General features: G+C 52.5%; 1 protein-coding gene across 1 annotated transcript in view; it reads right to left on the reverse strand.

Moving 5' to 3' along the window:
• Positions 1–10,921, reverse strand: part of JAK3 (Janus kinase 3) — a 321,936-nt gene extending 311,015 nt beyond the window's left edge. Inside the window, exon 1 of the mRNA XM_086946801.1 lies at positions 10,788–10,921. The gene's annotated coding sequence lies outside the window, so the exon portion shown is untranslated. The remainder of the gene's footprint in view (positions 1–10,787) is intronic.
• Positions 10,922–15,700: the final 4,779 nt, after the last annotated feature.

The following is a 15,700-nucleotide window of genomic DNA, read 5'->3' on the forward strand; positions in this document are numbered from 1 at the left end:
GGGGGTGTATTAGGGGGAACTAGCTCTATTCATCCAATTGATGCCCATAGAAGCAACCCGGCCACAAACGGCTGCTCAGTAAATATTTCTGACCATATATCTGGTATCTGGTGTAGCTGGCGTCGCAGTAAGATCAGTGGGCTGGGGATACGGCCAGGGGGCTCGCCACGCGCCCCAAGGAGACGCGACAAGCGAGAGAAGAGTGAGCGCAGACCAGCTGAATGCAAGTGCTGCCTGACCCACAGCTGAACCCAGCCGCCTCACAGAAGACACAGAAGACCGCACGGAGTGGAAGCTACAAGGAGTACCCAGCCCTCACGGTAGTAGATTTAGACTACCTAGACAGAAGACTGATAAAAAGAAGTGACTCAAAAAGCAGCCAGCAATCAGAAAATGGCCATGCAAACTCATCAGATCAGCCCAAAGCTCCACTCAGACATTTACGGAGCTCAAAGCTCGTAGACCAAGAAAAAAAGCCCTGTTTGAAATCGCCATCAGGGGTACTCATCACACAATTTCTGGTTAAACTTACACCCAACCCAGAGAGCATTTCAGACATGCCCGTGGAACAAGGAGGCATAAGTAGTGACGGGACGGACAATAGCTCAGGGAATCAGCTCTATCACAAGCTGCCAAACACACAAGCACAATGCGAAAGCTCTGGAACCATAAGTTTAGAAAGACGGCGCTCTCGCTCCTGCTCAGCGTTGGGTCACATAACTGATTCAGCAAGAGACACACCAGCACCCAGCTGCAGGAAGACAGAGCAAGTCACAATTGCCCAAATACACTGTCAGGATCAATTGATTCCTCTCTCCCCGGTGCTGAGGCCATCGTCACTAAATCCAGGTTCTGGCGCGTCAGAGAGGTTGCAAAATCTGGGTTGTCTATCCCCAATATTTCTCCGAAAACTAGAATCCAAGATACAAAGTACATTGGAGCTGACTCCAACCTTTTATAGAAGCTCCAACGAGGACCGATGCACACCCTCCTCTACATCAAGTCCCCAAAGCCAAAAACATCAGGAGAGCAGTGCCATTTTGGAACAAGGATCCTCCCCTCCCGGAGAAACAGTGCAAAACATGGCCAGGTCCTTGCTCTGGCAATCAAAGAAGATGGAGCTACAAATCGATCTACTAGCAACTATTGCGATTCATTTAGCGGAGCTGAACAATAAGGTAGATCTTCTGGAGAAAAAGCTGAGTGACACCCAGATCAACAGCATAGGCACCTGCTCGTGCGCCGCTCTCATGGATACATGGGCAACACTGCCACAAATTCTTAAAGGGATGGTGGAAGCTCTAAAAACTCAAACTGGAATCCCAATCGACAAGGACAGTTGCAGTTCTGACTTAAAACTTGAAAAACTGTCAGGTACAGCAGGAGGAGGAAAATCGGGTGATTCAATAATAATCTTAGAAGCACACGACTCCTCGACATAGAACAAAGTCTCAAGTAGTCCGTTCGGACGCAAATCCAACAGCAGCCACTCCTCATTGGAAAAAAAATCAGAAGGCATCAACCTCAACCAGACAAGTAAGGAGTTTTCTCTGTCAAGGAGGGCCAAGAAAAAGCTTAAGAAACAGGAAAAAAAGCCAAGACAGCAAAAAAAGTGCCCTCCTTTTACCATCTCATTTCCAAAAATCACAAAGTAATACAGAAGCAAGACGCCTCTTTCCAATCTTTACAAAAAGTCAGCCTACAAACAATTCAAATAATTCAATAGGCACAGTTTCACCCTCCCTGGGGAAGACAGATCTGAGGGGTAGCTACAAACAGCCAATCCCCCATACAGAGGGCGCTCAAAACCCACACGGCAGGGCTGGGGAAGCCCATCCTCCCCCGCAGTTAAACAACAAATTGAGGGAACACAGAAAACCAGAGGGAGCATGCAAGGATCAAGCACCTGAGTCTGGGGCTAGTACAATTAAGGGTCACCTCTCCCCTGGGGGGCTGAAAATGTGCGACCAAGTAGAACTGCCACTTCAACGTTCTGCCCAGCAGCCGGCCTTAGGCAAACGGACCTATGGCATTTGTAGCAAAGCACCCAACAGCGAAGGAGAACTAAAGGATCAGGGCAAAGTAAATCAAATTAGTAAAACAACATACAAGGTGATTCTAACCCCTAGATACCACATCAAAGGTAACCACGATATTCTAAACAGGCGCAACTTACTCAGGCTATTAAAGCATATACCATCTCTTTCGGAAATTCAAACAGAAGATTTAGTCTGGGTTAAATTCCTAAGTCTAACAAGCAATACCCACGGTGAATAAACCTCAATTGGACTGAGCAGACATGCCCAAGTGGGGCTCACAACTGATGAAACAGCAATGATGGCCGCCTGGGGAATTGACATAGCATTTCCCATACCTGAGAAATACCCACACGTTCTAGCACTAAACTCCCCTATAAAGGAGGTTTACTCTGTGTTAAAAGGGACGGCAGTTAATCAAACAGGGACAAGTGTGCCCATGGTCCCGAGACTCTACAAGGCCTACAAGATAATAAGCTCTGCAGAGCAAAGGGTAGTGCTCCACATGGACATAAATCACACCGCAAGGCAAAACATGACGAGGGGCCCGGGGGACACGAGCCCTCGACGGCACATCCAACAAAGACAAGGGAGCCAGCTACTGGAATGAGTACCAAAAAAGGGGGAACAACACTCTATTGTCCATCTTATCATGGAACGTTGCAGGGTTGAAAAGAATGCTCAACTGTAAAGCAGCAAACTTGTATCTTCAAGAAAATGACATACTCTGTTTACAAGAGACATGGGCTACAGAACCCTTAATTCTTTCAGGGTTTTACGAGATTCACACCGCAGCAGTAAAAAGTAATATCTTCGGGAGAGCAGAAGGTGGACTTTCAATTTACATCAATCACAACTGTAAAATAGAGGTAAACTCAATAGAAACCAACTCAGTGAATCTCCAAGCAGTCCTGATCTCTGGCCTCAAAAGTAATAATAACGCAATCCGTCTGTTGATATTCAATTGTTACATAAACCCTGCCACAAGACAAAAAAAGCAAGTAATAAAATTAATATCCCAAAAAATGGATCACTTGATAAACAAACACGCATCTCACTTTCCAATCATTGCAGGGGACTTAAACATCAGGGGGCTAGACGACGACACAAGGGTCACTTCAAGCATAACAGAACTGGTTCCCTTAGTTCAACTGTTGACTGCGCATAATATGGTCTTTACCCACGCTACCATGAAAGCTGTGGACCCACAATGGTGTCCCTTGCCCACCTTCAATAACAAGTCAACAATTGACTACATCTTCATCGCAAAGAAATTTGCAACACTTTTTAAGGACTTTGAGGTAGGAGATAGGGAGGAAAGCCATCACAAACCACGGAGGGTCACATTAGACATAAATGGGAAAACCGCAAAACTCCCCGGAACAGTGAGTATCTCTACCGAGGAAGAGCACCACACAGCATTGAACAGAATAAAGTGGTCCACAAAAACAAGTCCAGCGCTCATGGCGTGGGTCGTCCGCAAAGAGCAGTGCCAAACAACGGCTCCTCCCACGGAGCACTGGAAGGAACTACTTCTGGAATTAAAATTGGTCCTAGGACAGGTTATTGGGCCCCTGAAAACCAAACGCCTTCACCCGCAAATCCACCTACTACAGCCAAACCCCACGGATTTAGAGCAAACGAAACGGAGCCTCTCTACAGCTCTGAAGGCGAAAAGAAAAGGAGTGACAACTCATTTCAGTGCAGAAATAAAAGTCCTTCGACGTGAACACAGGAAAAAAATATGGGAAATCCGAACAAAAAAAATTGAGGCGGAATGGTTGAAAATATTTCACATGCTTAAAGAAAACGGCCACGTCCGCTTCTGGAGATACATCAGACAATTAAGTCATACTGACCAAAGTAAAGAAAACGGCGTGGCAGCCACGGAATGGGTCAAGTGCGCAAAACAACTGTACACTACAGAGCAGGCAATGAGGGTCACGCAAGACCAGCTAAATCCATTAGATAACGAAGATGAGGTCGAGAGCTTGTTTATAAACACAAGAGAGATAACTAAGTTGATCAAGAAAATGAGGACAGACAGCGCACCGGGCCCCAACGGTGTTCCAGCGGCGGTGTTTAAAGAGGCACACGGATTCTGGGCAGAACAGCAAACCCCACTTTTCAAGTACGCCTTTGAAACAGCCTCCATCCCATCATCGTGGAAAGGCTCAGTACTCTGCCCCATATACAAAAAGGGAGATCGCACAAAACCTGAAAACTACCGGCTCGTGGCCTTGCTAGATATCGAAGCAAAGGCATTCGCTAGAGTGCTGTTGAAGGAACTAGAAAGCTGGGCGGTGGAGCACAACATCTTGCCTTTTTTTCAAACAGGATTCAGACCACAATGTTCCACAGTAGACAACATCATTGCACTGGGATACCTGTCCAAATGTGCGACTCAGCCCGCTCAACCTCGTTTGTTTTGCTGCTTTGTGGACTATAGCGCAGCATTCGACCGCGTAGACCGTGGCATACTATGGAGTAAACTCACCAACTGGGGCATCCCCGAAAAGTTGCTTAAGGCAATAAGGTCTCTACATGAAGGGACCTGGGTAAGGATTAAGACCAGCCAATCATCGATGACCAACAAGGTCCCAACAAATAACGGCTTCAAACAGGGGTGTGTTCTTACACCACTTTTGTTCAACATCTACACATCCGACCTGGGCCAAGCTTTGGAGGGGGCAAACGTAGTCATTTCAAAGCTGGGGAACAAGCGGCTCCAAATACTTCAATATGCCGACGACCTTGTAATTTTGGACCACATTAGGATAGGCTTACAGAAAGCCCTAGACGCGCTAAACAGGTTTAATCAAAAGAACAACTTATTGGTAAACCAGGAGAAGACTAAGATTCTCATCATTGGGAAGTATCATCGAAAGCACATAGCCCAATGGCGCCTGGGTGACCAGCAAATTAGATCTTGCAAAAATTATAACTACCTGGGCCTCAGGCTAACGGAGGGGGCAAAGACAACAGCACATCTGAAGCACTTAAAAAGTAAAGGGGCAGGAATCATCTACAGTCTGGGAAACCTCAATCGAAAATTACATTGTCCATCTATGGACCCCATCTTGAAAGTCTTAAAAGCAAAAATATTGCCCTCAGTCAACTATGGCCATTTAATTTTCCCCGGAGCCCTTACCAACTTCTATATGAATTTTCAAATTGCTGCATGTAAGAAAGTGCTGGGCATCCCACGACAGGCCAGGAGAGCTAGAGTAAGGCTGGAGCTGGGGCTTTCCCGTCCCGACATCTCTTGCCTGGGAGACACAATAAAATATTATATTAGCATCCTGCGAGCACCAGCAACGGCTTTGAAAGCGCAAATTAAAACAATCTTTGAAGAAAGCGGATCGCCATGGCAAGCGCAACGGGCAGTATCCAATCAATTGCTGGAAATAGAGTTGCAAAACCTGACCAACACGAACATCTCAACTGCAGCATGGAAAAGAGCAGTGAACCGACAGGTAAAGCAAAAATCATTCGCAAGAGATCTCGCTAGGCTGCATCATCACCCAAACCTCTCCTCACTGGATGACTCTTATAAAGTGGGTAAAGCACAGCCCTACTTTGAACAAGCTCTTTCCGTTCAAACCCGAAAAAAGATCACTCACATGAGGCTTCTGGCACTACCCATAGTGTAGTTCAACCCAAGCTGGGCCCGCCCGGACAAATCAGTAGCATGCAGACTTTGTGACTACCACCAGGAATCCTGGTATCACTTGTTGTGTTGCTGCCCAAAGTTATCTAGAGAGTTGCAACGTTTGGTTATCCCAATTTGCAGAGCTCAGGGCCTCAACCGATGCTGTGAAATTTCGGACTTGTGTTTTTTGTCTACAGCAAGTCAAACAGTAGCACGGCTGGGGAAATTTACAGACCTATTTCGCGCGGGACTGTCCGCAAACGCTGCGCTGCAAAAAGGAAACTGTAGGCCTGGATGGAGGAGAGAGGCGGACACACCTCCAATTTAAAAACATTAATGCACTTTGTTTTTAAACTGCATAGTCATAACATGTCATTTTAGGAAGGTTTTACGTTTAACTGACTGGAGGAAAAAGTTTAGGGAATATAACTTACGCTTCTTTTTTAGATAATTATTTTTATACAGTTAGCATATTGTAATGATTTGAACAATAAACACTTTTTCACTTTCACTGGCTCAAATTAAGCACTGATCTGGTGAACATTCTGAGAATATGAAGTATACTTCAAGGCACACTCCGATCGTCATTCCAACAGAATATTGAGAACAAAATATTGTGGGGAGAAAATATTGAAGTCTAAATATCATGAAGGTAAGTTTATAGTGGTATGCGCAGGTCAATGGTTAACTTGTAGGTTAATCACAGTTAGGCCCAAAGTGTTTGCCTACTGAACTGTCAAATCCTTTCTACCAGAAAGTGGCTTCAGAACTGTTGTTCAAACCCTTGTGTGCCAGGATTGTTATCAGTGCTTAATTTGAGCCATTGGTGTCCGGTGCTCAGCACCAGCACTTAATCATCAACAACAGTTCTTTTCATGAGCACCAGTTAAGGACACATTCATTTATGGCAGGCACGGGGAGGTTATGTTATTTTCCCAGAATCACAGTATGTGCAACCAATGCAAACAGTCGAAATTGGTTCCCCCAGCTCAGAAGTCAGCAGCTCTGGCCATTATGCCACATCCTCTTCCCACTTTCATGGTTAGTAGTTGGTTCTGTTTTAGGGGGTGCTAACAGGAGGAATATCATGGTGCAAGCTGCCTCCTGACAAGCCACGGCACTAATTTTTTAATAAATTAACCACTGATCGGGATGGTGGTCATGGCCTACACCATGGCCTCCTAGACTTCACACTGACCCCCCCCCCCTTAGGGGCACACCTCAGCACATCCTTTCCAGGGCCTGAAGAAAGGTGATCAGATCAACTCCATCCTGCTGGAATCCAGTGGCTCCCGCTGCTGGCCTGCGCCATCTTCGACGACTGGGGTCCAAAGCAGGGTTGAGGATGCCAAGGGAGCACAGAGCTGAGGGCACGGCCCCAAGGGGGCAGGAATGGTGGGTCCATAGGGAGCACCGAGGTCAGGGTAGGGCCCCAAGGGTGCAGGAATGGTGGGTCCATGAGGAACACAGAGATGAGGGCAGGGCCCCAAGGTGGCAGGAATGGTGGGCCCATAGGGAGCACAGAGCAGCGGGCAGAGCCCCAAGGGGGCAGGAATGGTGGGCCCATAGGGAGCACAGAGATGAGGGCAGTGCCCGAGGGGGCAGAAATGGTGGGCCCATGGGGAGAACAGAGCTGCTGGCAGGGCCCCAAGGGAGCAGGAATGGTGGGTCCATAGGGAGCACATAGATAAGGGCAGGGCCCCAAGGGGGCAGGAATGGTGGGCCCATAGGGAGCACAGAGATGAGGGCAGGGCCAGAGGGGGCAGGACTGGCGGGCCCATGGGGAGAACAGAGCTGCTGGCAGGGCCCCAAGGGAGCAGGAATGGTGGGTCCATAGGGAGCACATAGATAAGGGCAGGGCCCCAAGGCTGCCGAAATGGTGGGTCTATGGGGAACATCGAGATGAGGGCAGGGCCCCAAGGGGGCAGGAATGGTGGGCCCATAGGGAGCACAGAGCTGCTGGCAGGGCCCCTTGGGGGCAGGAATGGTGCGCCCATAGAGAGCACAGAGATGAGGGCAGGGCCCCAAGGGGGCAGGAATGGAGGGCCCATAGGGAGCACAGAGATGAGGGTAGGGCCCCGAGGGGGCAGGAATGGAGGGCCCATAGGGAGCACAGAGATGAGGGCAGTGCCCGAGGGGGCAGAAATGGTGGGCCCATAGGGAGCACAGAGATGAGGGCAGGGCCCCAAGGGGGCAGGAATGGAGGGCCCATAGGGAGCACAGAGATGAGGGTAGGGCCCCAAGGGGGCAGGAATGGAGGGCCCATAGGGAGCACAGAGATGAGGGTAGGGCCCCGAGGGGGCAGGAATGGTGGGCCCATAGGGAGCACAGAGCTGCTGGCAGGGCCCCAAGGGGATAGGAATGGTGGGCCCATAGGTAGCACAGAGATGAGGGCAGGGCCAGAGGGGGCAAAAATGGTGGGTTCATGGGGAGCACAGAGATGAGGGCAGGGCCCCAATGGGGCAGGAATGGTGGGCCCATAGGGAGCACAGAGATGAGGGCAGGGCCCGAGGGGGCAGAAATGGTGGGTCCATGGGGAGCACAGAGAGGAGGGCAGGGCCCCAAGGGGGCAGGAATGGTGGGCCCATAGGGAGCACAGAGATGAGGGCAGGGCCCCGAGGGGCAAGGACTGGTGGGCCCATGGGGAGAACAGAGCTGCTGGCAGGGCCCCAAGGAGGCAGGAATGGTGGGCCCATAGGGAGCACAGAGATGAGGGCAGGGCCCCGAGGGGGCAGGAATGGTGGACCCACAGGGAGCACAGAGATGAGGGCAGGGCCCCAAGGGGGCAGGAGTGGTGGGCCCATAGGGAGCACAGAGATGAGGGTAGGGCCCGAGGGGGGCAGGAATGGTGGGTCCATGGGGAGCACAGAGATGATGGCAGGGCCCCAAGGGGGCAGAAATGGTGGGCCCATAGAGAGCACAGAGATGAGGGCAGGGCCCGAGGGGGCAGGAATGGTGGGTCCATGGGGAGCACAGAGATGAGGGCAGGGCCCGAGGGGGCAGGAATGGTGGGTCCATAGGGAGAACAGATATGAGGGCAGGGCCCCGAGGGGGCAGGAATGGTGGGCCCATAGGGAGCACAGAGATGAGGGCAGGGCCCGAGGGGGCAGAAATGGTGGGTCCATGGGGAGAACAGGTATGAGGGCAGGGCCCCGAGGGGGCAGGAATGGTGGGTCCATAGGGAGCACAGAGATGAGGGCAGGGCCCGAGGGGGCAGAAATGGTGGGTCCATGGGGAGAACAGGTATGAGGGCAGGGCCCCGAGGGGGCAGGAATGGTGGGTCCATGGGGAGCACAGAGATGAGGGCAGGGCCCCGAGGGGGCAGGAATGGTGGGTCCATGGGGAGCACAGAGATGAGGGCAGGGCCCCGAGGGGGCAGGAATGGTGGGTCCATGGGGAGCACAGAGATGAGGGCAGGGCCCCGAGGGGGCAGGAATGGTGGGTCCATGGGGAGCACAGAGCTGAGGGCAGGGCCAGAGGGGGCAGGAATGGTGGGTCCATGGGGAGCACAGAGATGAGGGCAGGGCCAGAGGGGGCAGGAATGGTGGGTCCATAAGGAGCACAGAGCTGCTGGCAGGGCCCCAAGGGGGCAGGAATGGAGGGCCCATGGGGAGCTCAGAGATGAGGGCAGGGCCCCGAGGGGGCAGGAATGGTGGGTCCATGGGGAGCACAGAGCTGAGGGCAGAGCCCCGAGGGGGCAGGAATGGTGGGTCCATGGGGAGCACAGAGCTGAGGGCAGGGCCAGAGGGGGCAGGAATGGTGGGTCCATGGGGAGCACAGAGCTGAGGGCAGGGCCAGAGGGGGCAGGAATGGTGGGTCCATGGGGAGCACAGAGATGAGGGCAGGGCCCGAGGGGGCAGGAATGGTGGGTCCATGGGGAGCACAGAGATGAGGGCAGGGCCCCGAGGGGGCAGGAATGGTGGGTCCATGGGGAGCACAGTGCTGTGGGCAGGGCCCCGAGGGGGCAGGAATGGTGGGTACATGGGGAGCACAGAGCTGAGGGCAGGGCCAGAGGGGGCAGGAATGGTGGGTCCATGGGGAGCACAGAGATGAGGGCAGGGCCCCGAGGGGGCAGGAATGGACGGTCCATGGGGAGCACAGAGCTGAGGGCAGGGCCCCGAGGGGGCAGGAATGGTGGGTCCATGGGGAGCACAGAGCTGAGGGCAGGGCCAGAGGGGGCAGGAATGGTGGGTCCATGGGGAGCACAGAGCTGAGGGCAGGGCCAGAGGGGGCAGAAATGGTGGGTCCATGGGGAGAACAGGTATGAGGGCAGGGCCCCGAGGGGGCAGGAATGGTGGGTCCATGGGGAGCACAGAGATGAGGGCAGGGCCCCGAGGGGGCAGGAATGGTGGGTCAATGGGGAGCACAGAGCTGAGGGCAGGGCCCCGAGGGGGCAGGAATGGTGGGTCCATGGGGAGCACAGAGCTGAGGGCAGGGCCAGAGGGGGCAGGAATGGTGGGTCCATAAGGAGCACAGAGCTGCTGGCAGGGCCCCAAGGGAGCAGGAATGGTGGGTCCATAGGGAGCACAGAGATGAGGGCAGGGCCCCAAGGGAGCAGGAATGGTGGGTCCATAGGGAGCACAGAGATGAGGGCAGGGCCCCAAGGGAGCAGGAATGGTAGGACCACAGCGAGGAAGGAGCTCAGGGCAGGGCCCCAAATGCCAAACATGGGAAACCTTAGGGGGAGCAAAGGACTGAGGACAGGGGCACGAAGGTAAGGCGTGGCAGACAGTCAGGAGGGGCCGTGAGGGCGGGCGGCTGAGAGGCAGGCATGAGGGGCCCAGGGGGAGCAAGGAGCTGGGGGTCACGGGGCAAGCACGAGAACCCGGGGGCTAGTACCTGAGAGCTAGGGCCCTATATCATCCCCCACCAGTGTCTGAGAGCTCTTCCGGCCCGCTGTGAACTTTGGGAAGTTAGAGAGCACTTGTAGGCCTGAAATGATGGTTTCAGAAAGTGCTGAAGCTCATCCCCAGCACTTTACTCATCTCTCCCTCAAGATCCGGGCAGCACATCACTGGCCTGTCGGGGAACCCCCAAACTCTACTTAGGGCCGCTACCGGGGGCCCACCTCAGCGCAGGAGGACACAACAAACACATACCCTTGCGCAGCCGTCTCCAGAGCGGTCCGCCTCCTTCTCACTGAGGTGGTCCTTGCCGTCCCCGGTGCTGGGACCAAGGTCCAGTGCCGGAGCTCACACAGAGCGTCTGCGGACCTAGTCCCTGCAGATCACATCTGATCTGTGCGGGCCGCAGAGGCGCACAGCTTCCTGTCAGCAGCTGTGGCGGGCTGCGGGCGGGAGGGGCCTTCCTGGAAATGCACAAGCGCCCACACAGAAAACATCAAGTGTGGAGCAGTGAAGAGTGACTGCTGCATCAAGCACACGCACACGCACGCACACTCTGTGCATCCAGTGCAACATCAACAGGAAATGTGCACGCGATGTCTATGCACGTGCTGGCCGTCTCCCGCGCTCTATCAATCTCTGACTCTCCTTGTCTCTGCCTCTCTCCACATCTTTTCTTCTTTCTCTCAATCTCTATCCACATCTCTTGTATTGCAGCTTTTATATAGCGCCTACCACCCCTATGTGGGGAGCTGAAGCGCTTGCCTACAAGAGTAGCATGCCTCGGCAACCTGGGGTGTGTGAGGCCTGGAGTCTACAATGTGGCACCTCACTAGAGCGGTGTTAGCACAAATCCCCGGTGCCCCACAAAACCCTGGTGCCCCACAAAACCCTTGTGCACCACAATACTCTGGGGCACCATTCTCTTGATGTCACTGGGACGACTGAGAATACATAAGAATGAGACTCGCGGTTTGTGAGTGAGCCTGTGTTCCAAGAAGAAAGACTCACGCTTTGGGAGCGAGATTGTGTTCCAAGAAGTGAGACTCACGCTTTGGGAGTGAGACTGTGTTGCAAGAAGTGAGACTCACGCTTTGGGAGTGAGTCTGTGTTCCAAGATGTGAGACTCACGCTTTGAGAGTAAGTCTGTGTTCCAAGAAGTGAGACTCACGCTTTGGGAGTGAGTCTGTGTTCCAAGAAGTGAGACTCACGCTTTGGGAGTGAGACTGTGTTCCAGTAAGTAAGACTCACGCTTTGGGAGTGAGTCTGTGTTCCAAGAAGTGAGAATCACGCTTTGGGAGTGAGTCTATGTTCCAAGAAGTGAGACTCACGCTTTGGGAGTGAGACTGTGTTCCAAGAAGTGAGACTCAAGCTTTGGGAGTGAGTCTGTGTTCCAAGAAGTGAGACTCAAGCTTTGGGAGTGAGACTGTGTTCCAAGAAGTGAGACTCACGCTTTGGGAGCGAGACCCACGCTTGGGAGTAAGCCTGTCTTACAAGAAGTGAGACTCACGCTTTGGGACTGAAACCGCGCTCCTAGAAGTGAGACTCACGCTTTGGGAGTGAGACTGTGTTGCAAGAAGTGAGACTCACGCTTTGGAAGTGAGTCTGTGTTCCAATATGTGAGACTCACGCTTTGAGAGTGAGTCTGTGTTCCAAGAAGTGAGACTCACGCTTTGGGAGTGAGTCTGTGTTCCAAGAAGTGAGACTCACGCTTTGGGAGTGAGACTGTGTTCCAATAAGTAAGACTCACGCTTTGGGAGTGAGTCTGTGTTCCAAGAAGTGAGAATCATGCTTTGGGAGTGAGTCTATGTTCCAAGAAGTGAGACTCACGCTTTGGGAGTGAGACTGTGTTCCAAGAAGTGAGACTCAAGCTTTGGGAGTGAGTCTGTGTTCCAAGAAGTGAGACTCAAGCTTTGGGAGTGAGACTGTGTTCCAAGAAGTGAGACTCACGCTTTGGGAGCGAGACCCACGCTTGGGAGTAAGCCTGTCTTACAAAAAGTGAGACTCACGCTTTGGGACTGAAACCGCGCTCCTAGAAGTGAGACTCTCACTTTGGGAGTGAGACTGTGTTTCAAGAAGTAAGACTCACGCTTTGGGAGTGAGTTGGTGTTCCAAGAAGTGAGAGTGACGCTTTGGGAGTGAGTCTGTGTTCCAAGAAGTGAGACTCACGCTTTGGGAGTGAGACTGTGTTCCAATAAGTAAGACTCATGCTTTGGGAGTGAGACTTTGTTCCAAGAAGTAAGACTCACGCTTTGGGAGTAAGACTGTGTTCCAAAGGAGGAGCCTAGCCTGCAACCATGATGGCCGCCTGACTCCTCGGCTCCGCCGACCCGCCCGCCTTCCTTCCGAAACGCCGCTGATCCTGACATCCATCCTGATAAAGCGTCGGCGTTTCGGAACCGGGTGGCAATCCTGATTCCGATGGTGTGCTCCCCGCTGTATATCTTGCGGCAGAACCGGCGATACGTCCCTACTTTCGTTTCATCGCGGCGCGTGAGCGACCGGGTCTTTGTTCCCGGAGACGGCTGTCCCAGAACTCGACAACAGCGGACACTTGCAGCGGGAGGGATCGGCGGCTAGCGAGTTACTGTTGCAATTATTTTCCTGCTACAGTGTGCCGCCCGGCACTGCGTACCTCCCCGCTCGCTTCATGTTATTGTTGCCGGCGCTTCATTGTATCTTCCAATTGACTTTTGGCCGGCACTGGGAGCCTTACTGTTCTTTAGCGCTACGGTGGGTGCCATATTTCACCGAGCGCTCAGCACTTGGGACTGCCGGCCCTGGAGGACTGATTGGGGCGCTCATTGCGGTGCATGCTGCATTGTAACCGGGTCTTGGTGGCCAGGGACAGATTTGCGGTTGTCAACCCCGCGGCGGCTGTGCTTCGTGGATCTACTACTGGCGCTCTGTTTTTTGCGATGGGCACCGGTGGACATTTTCGAGGACGGCAACATGGCGGCGCCCTCTGGGTGCATGAACCTGCTGCTGAGGAACCCCTTGGGATTGCTGCTGTTCTGGGCGCCCTGAGTGACCTGCGAGCTTTTATTCGTGCAAATGCCCAGGACCTGGAGGGCCGACTGGATACTGTAGTGCCCCCTGAGCCCCCGCTTGGCCGTGCTGCTCGTCATGCTCTGTGCGCCTTGCCACACTCTGTGCTCGACGGCGGTTCCCAGTCTACCCAGACGTATGTGGCGGCACTGGAGACTCAGGAAATAGTGGCCGCCGCGCTACCCATTCAGGATGTGATGAGTTGTGGGAATCTAGATCCTATCCGTCGGCTGGAGGTTTCTTTTTGGACGCCATGCTTTGTGTGTACTTTGTGGCCCCCCGGTGGGTCCCTTTGTTCCATCATGGGATTGCTGCTATGGTCCTGGCCGGTCAACTTTCAGGTACTGCTGCTGTGTTTCCACCTTCACTCGGTACCTTTTGACTGTTTGGCTTCCCGTTGGACAGACCTCGGTGGATGGTGTTTGGCTCGGCTATGGTCCTTACATTTGCGATTCCCGTCTAAGATGGCTGCTGCTCGACTGGACCTCATTGACTGGCTGGATCGACAGGGACAAGGCTGAGGATGTTTTCTCTTTCCTTATTGCGTTCTGCTGCAGACATTGCTGGTGATTAAAATGGACAGCTGGGGAGGTGAACGTTGGTACGGTGTCGGGTTGGGGTCCGGGGATGGATGGCCGAGGGTGAATCCGTTGATTGTTTGTTCATTTTATCTGGCCCTCCTCCGGTCTTCTGTGATTTCTTTTCCTTCTTTCTTCTTCTTCTGTATTTCGGGTACTCTTTCTGGGCGACAGACACACTGCTAGGGGGGGGTAGGCCGTAGCCTCTGCATGCGTGTAGGGTGGGGGGAGGTGGGGGTGGGTTTTCTTTTGTCCGTTTCAGTTCCTATGGGCCTTAATTTTTTCTTCTTCTTCTTCTTCTTCTTCTATTCTTTTCTTCTTCTTTTTCCCTGGGTCATTGGGGAGATCGATGTGATGTGGGTAGTGGCTGCCGTATGTCGTAATGTTTGTTCACTAACTCTCCTGTGCTATTCATCTGCGGCCTATTGCTTAGCTGATACTGTTTGCTGATTGTCGTTGCTGAAAGTTGCCCACTTATGTCCTAGACGATTTATCTTGCCTCTGATCCTTCCTTGTTTCTACTATTTTAGACCTACTACAAAACTTTAAAATTAAACCTTCACTTCTCCTACTTCTCGGTGGCGCAAATATTTCCAGTGTAACCCAGTTTAATCTTGTTTTGTGTTGATATGCTGCCGGGTCGCCCAATAGCTTGCTACTGTGATTCAATTGATGCCGAGGCCGGCCGGATGGTTGTAGGCCCGTAATTGTTTGACTAAATTGTGCAATAAAGGTTTAAAAAAAAAAAAAAAAGACTGTGTTCCAAGAGTGAGACTTACGCTTTGGGAGTGAGACTGTGCTCGTAGAAGTGAGACCCACACTTTGGGATTGAGCCTGTGTTCCAAGAAGTGAGACCTACGCTTTCGGAGTGAGCCTGTGTTCCAAGAAGTGAGACCCACGCTTTGGCAGTGAGACTGTGCTCCTAGAAGTGAGGCTCAATCTTTGGGAGTGAGACCCACGCTTGGGAGTAAGCCTGTCTTACAAGAAGTTAGACTCACGCTTTGGGACTGAAACCGCGTTCCTAGAAGTGAGACTCTCACTTTGGGAGTGAGATCGTGCTCGTAGAAGTGAGATTCACGCTTTTGGAGTGAGACTGTGCTCGTAGAAATGAGACTCACACTTTTAAAGTGAGACTCACACTTTGGAACACAGACTCTCACTTTGGGAGTAAGCCTGTGTTACAAGAAGTGAGACTCACGCTTTGGGAGGGAGAGTGTGTTCCAATAAGTAAGACTCAGGCTTTGGGAGTGAGTCTGTGTTCCAAGAAGTGAGACTCACGCTTTGGGAGTGAGTCTGTGTTCCAAGAAGTGAGACTCACGTTTTGGGAGTGGGATTGTGTTCCAATAAGTAAGACTCGCGCTTTGGGAGTGAGTCTGTGTTTCAAGAAGTGAGACTCACACTTTAGGAGTGAGTCTGTGTTCCAAGAAGTGAGACTCATGCTTTGGGAGTGCGATTGTGTTCCAATAAGTAAGCCTCACGCTTTGGGAGTGAGCCTGTGTTCCAAGAAGTGAGACTCACGCTTTGGGAGTGAGTCTGTGTTCC

Source organism: Lissotriton vulgaris, chromosome 12 (genome assembly GCF_964263255.1).
Source record: "Lissotriton vulgaris chromosome 12, aLisVul1.2, whole genome shotgun sequence".
Lineage (NCBI taxonomy): Eukaryota > Metazoa > Chordata > Amphibia > Caudata > Salamandridae > Lissotriton > Lissotriton vulgaris.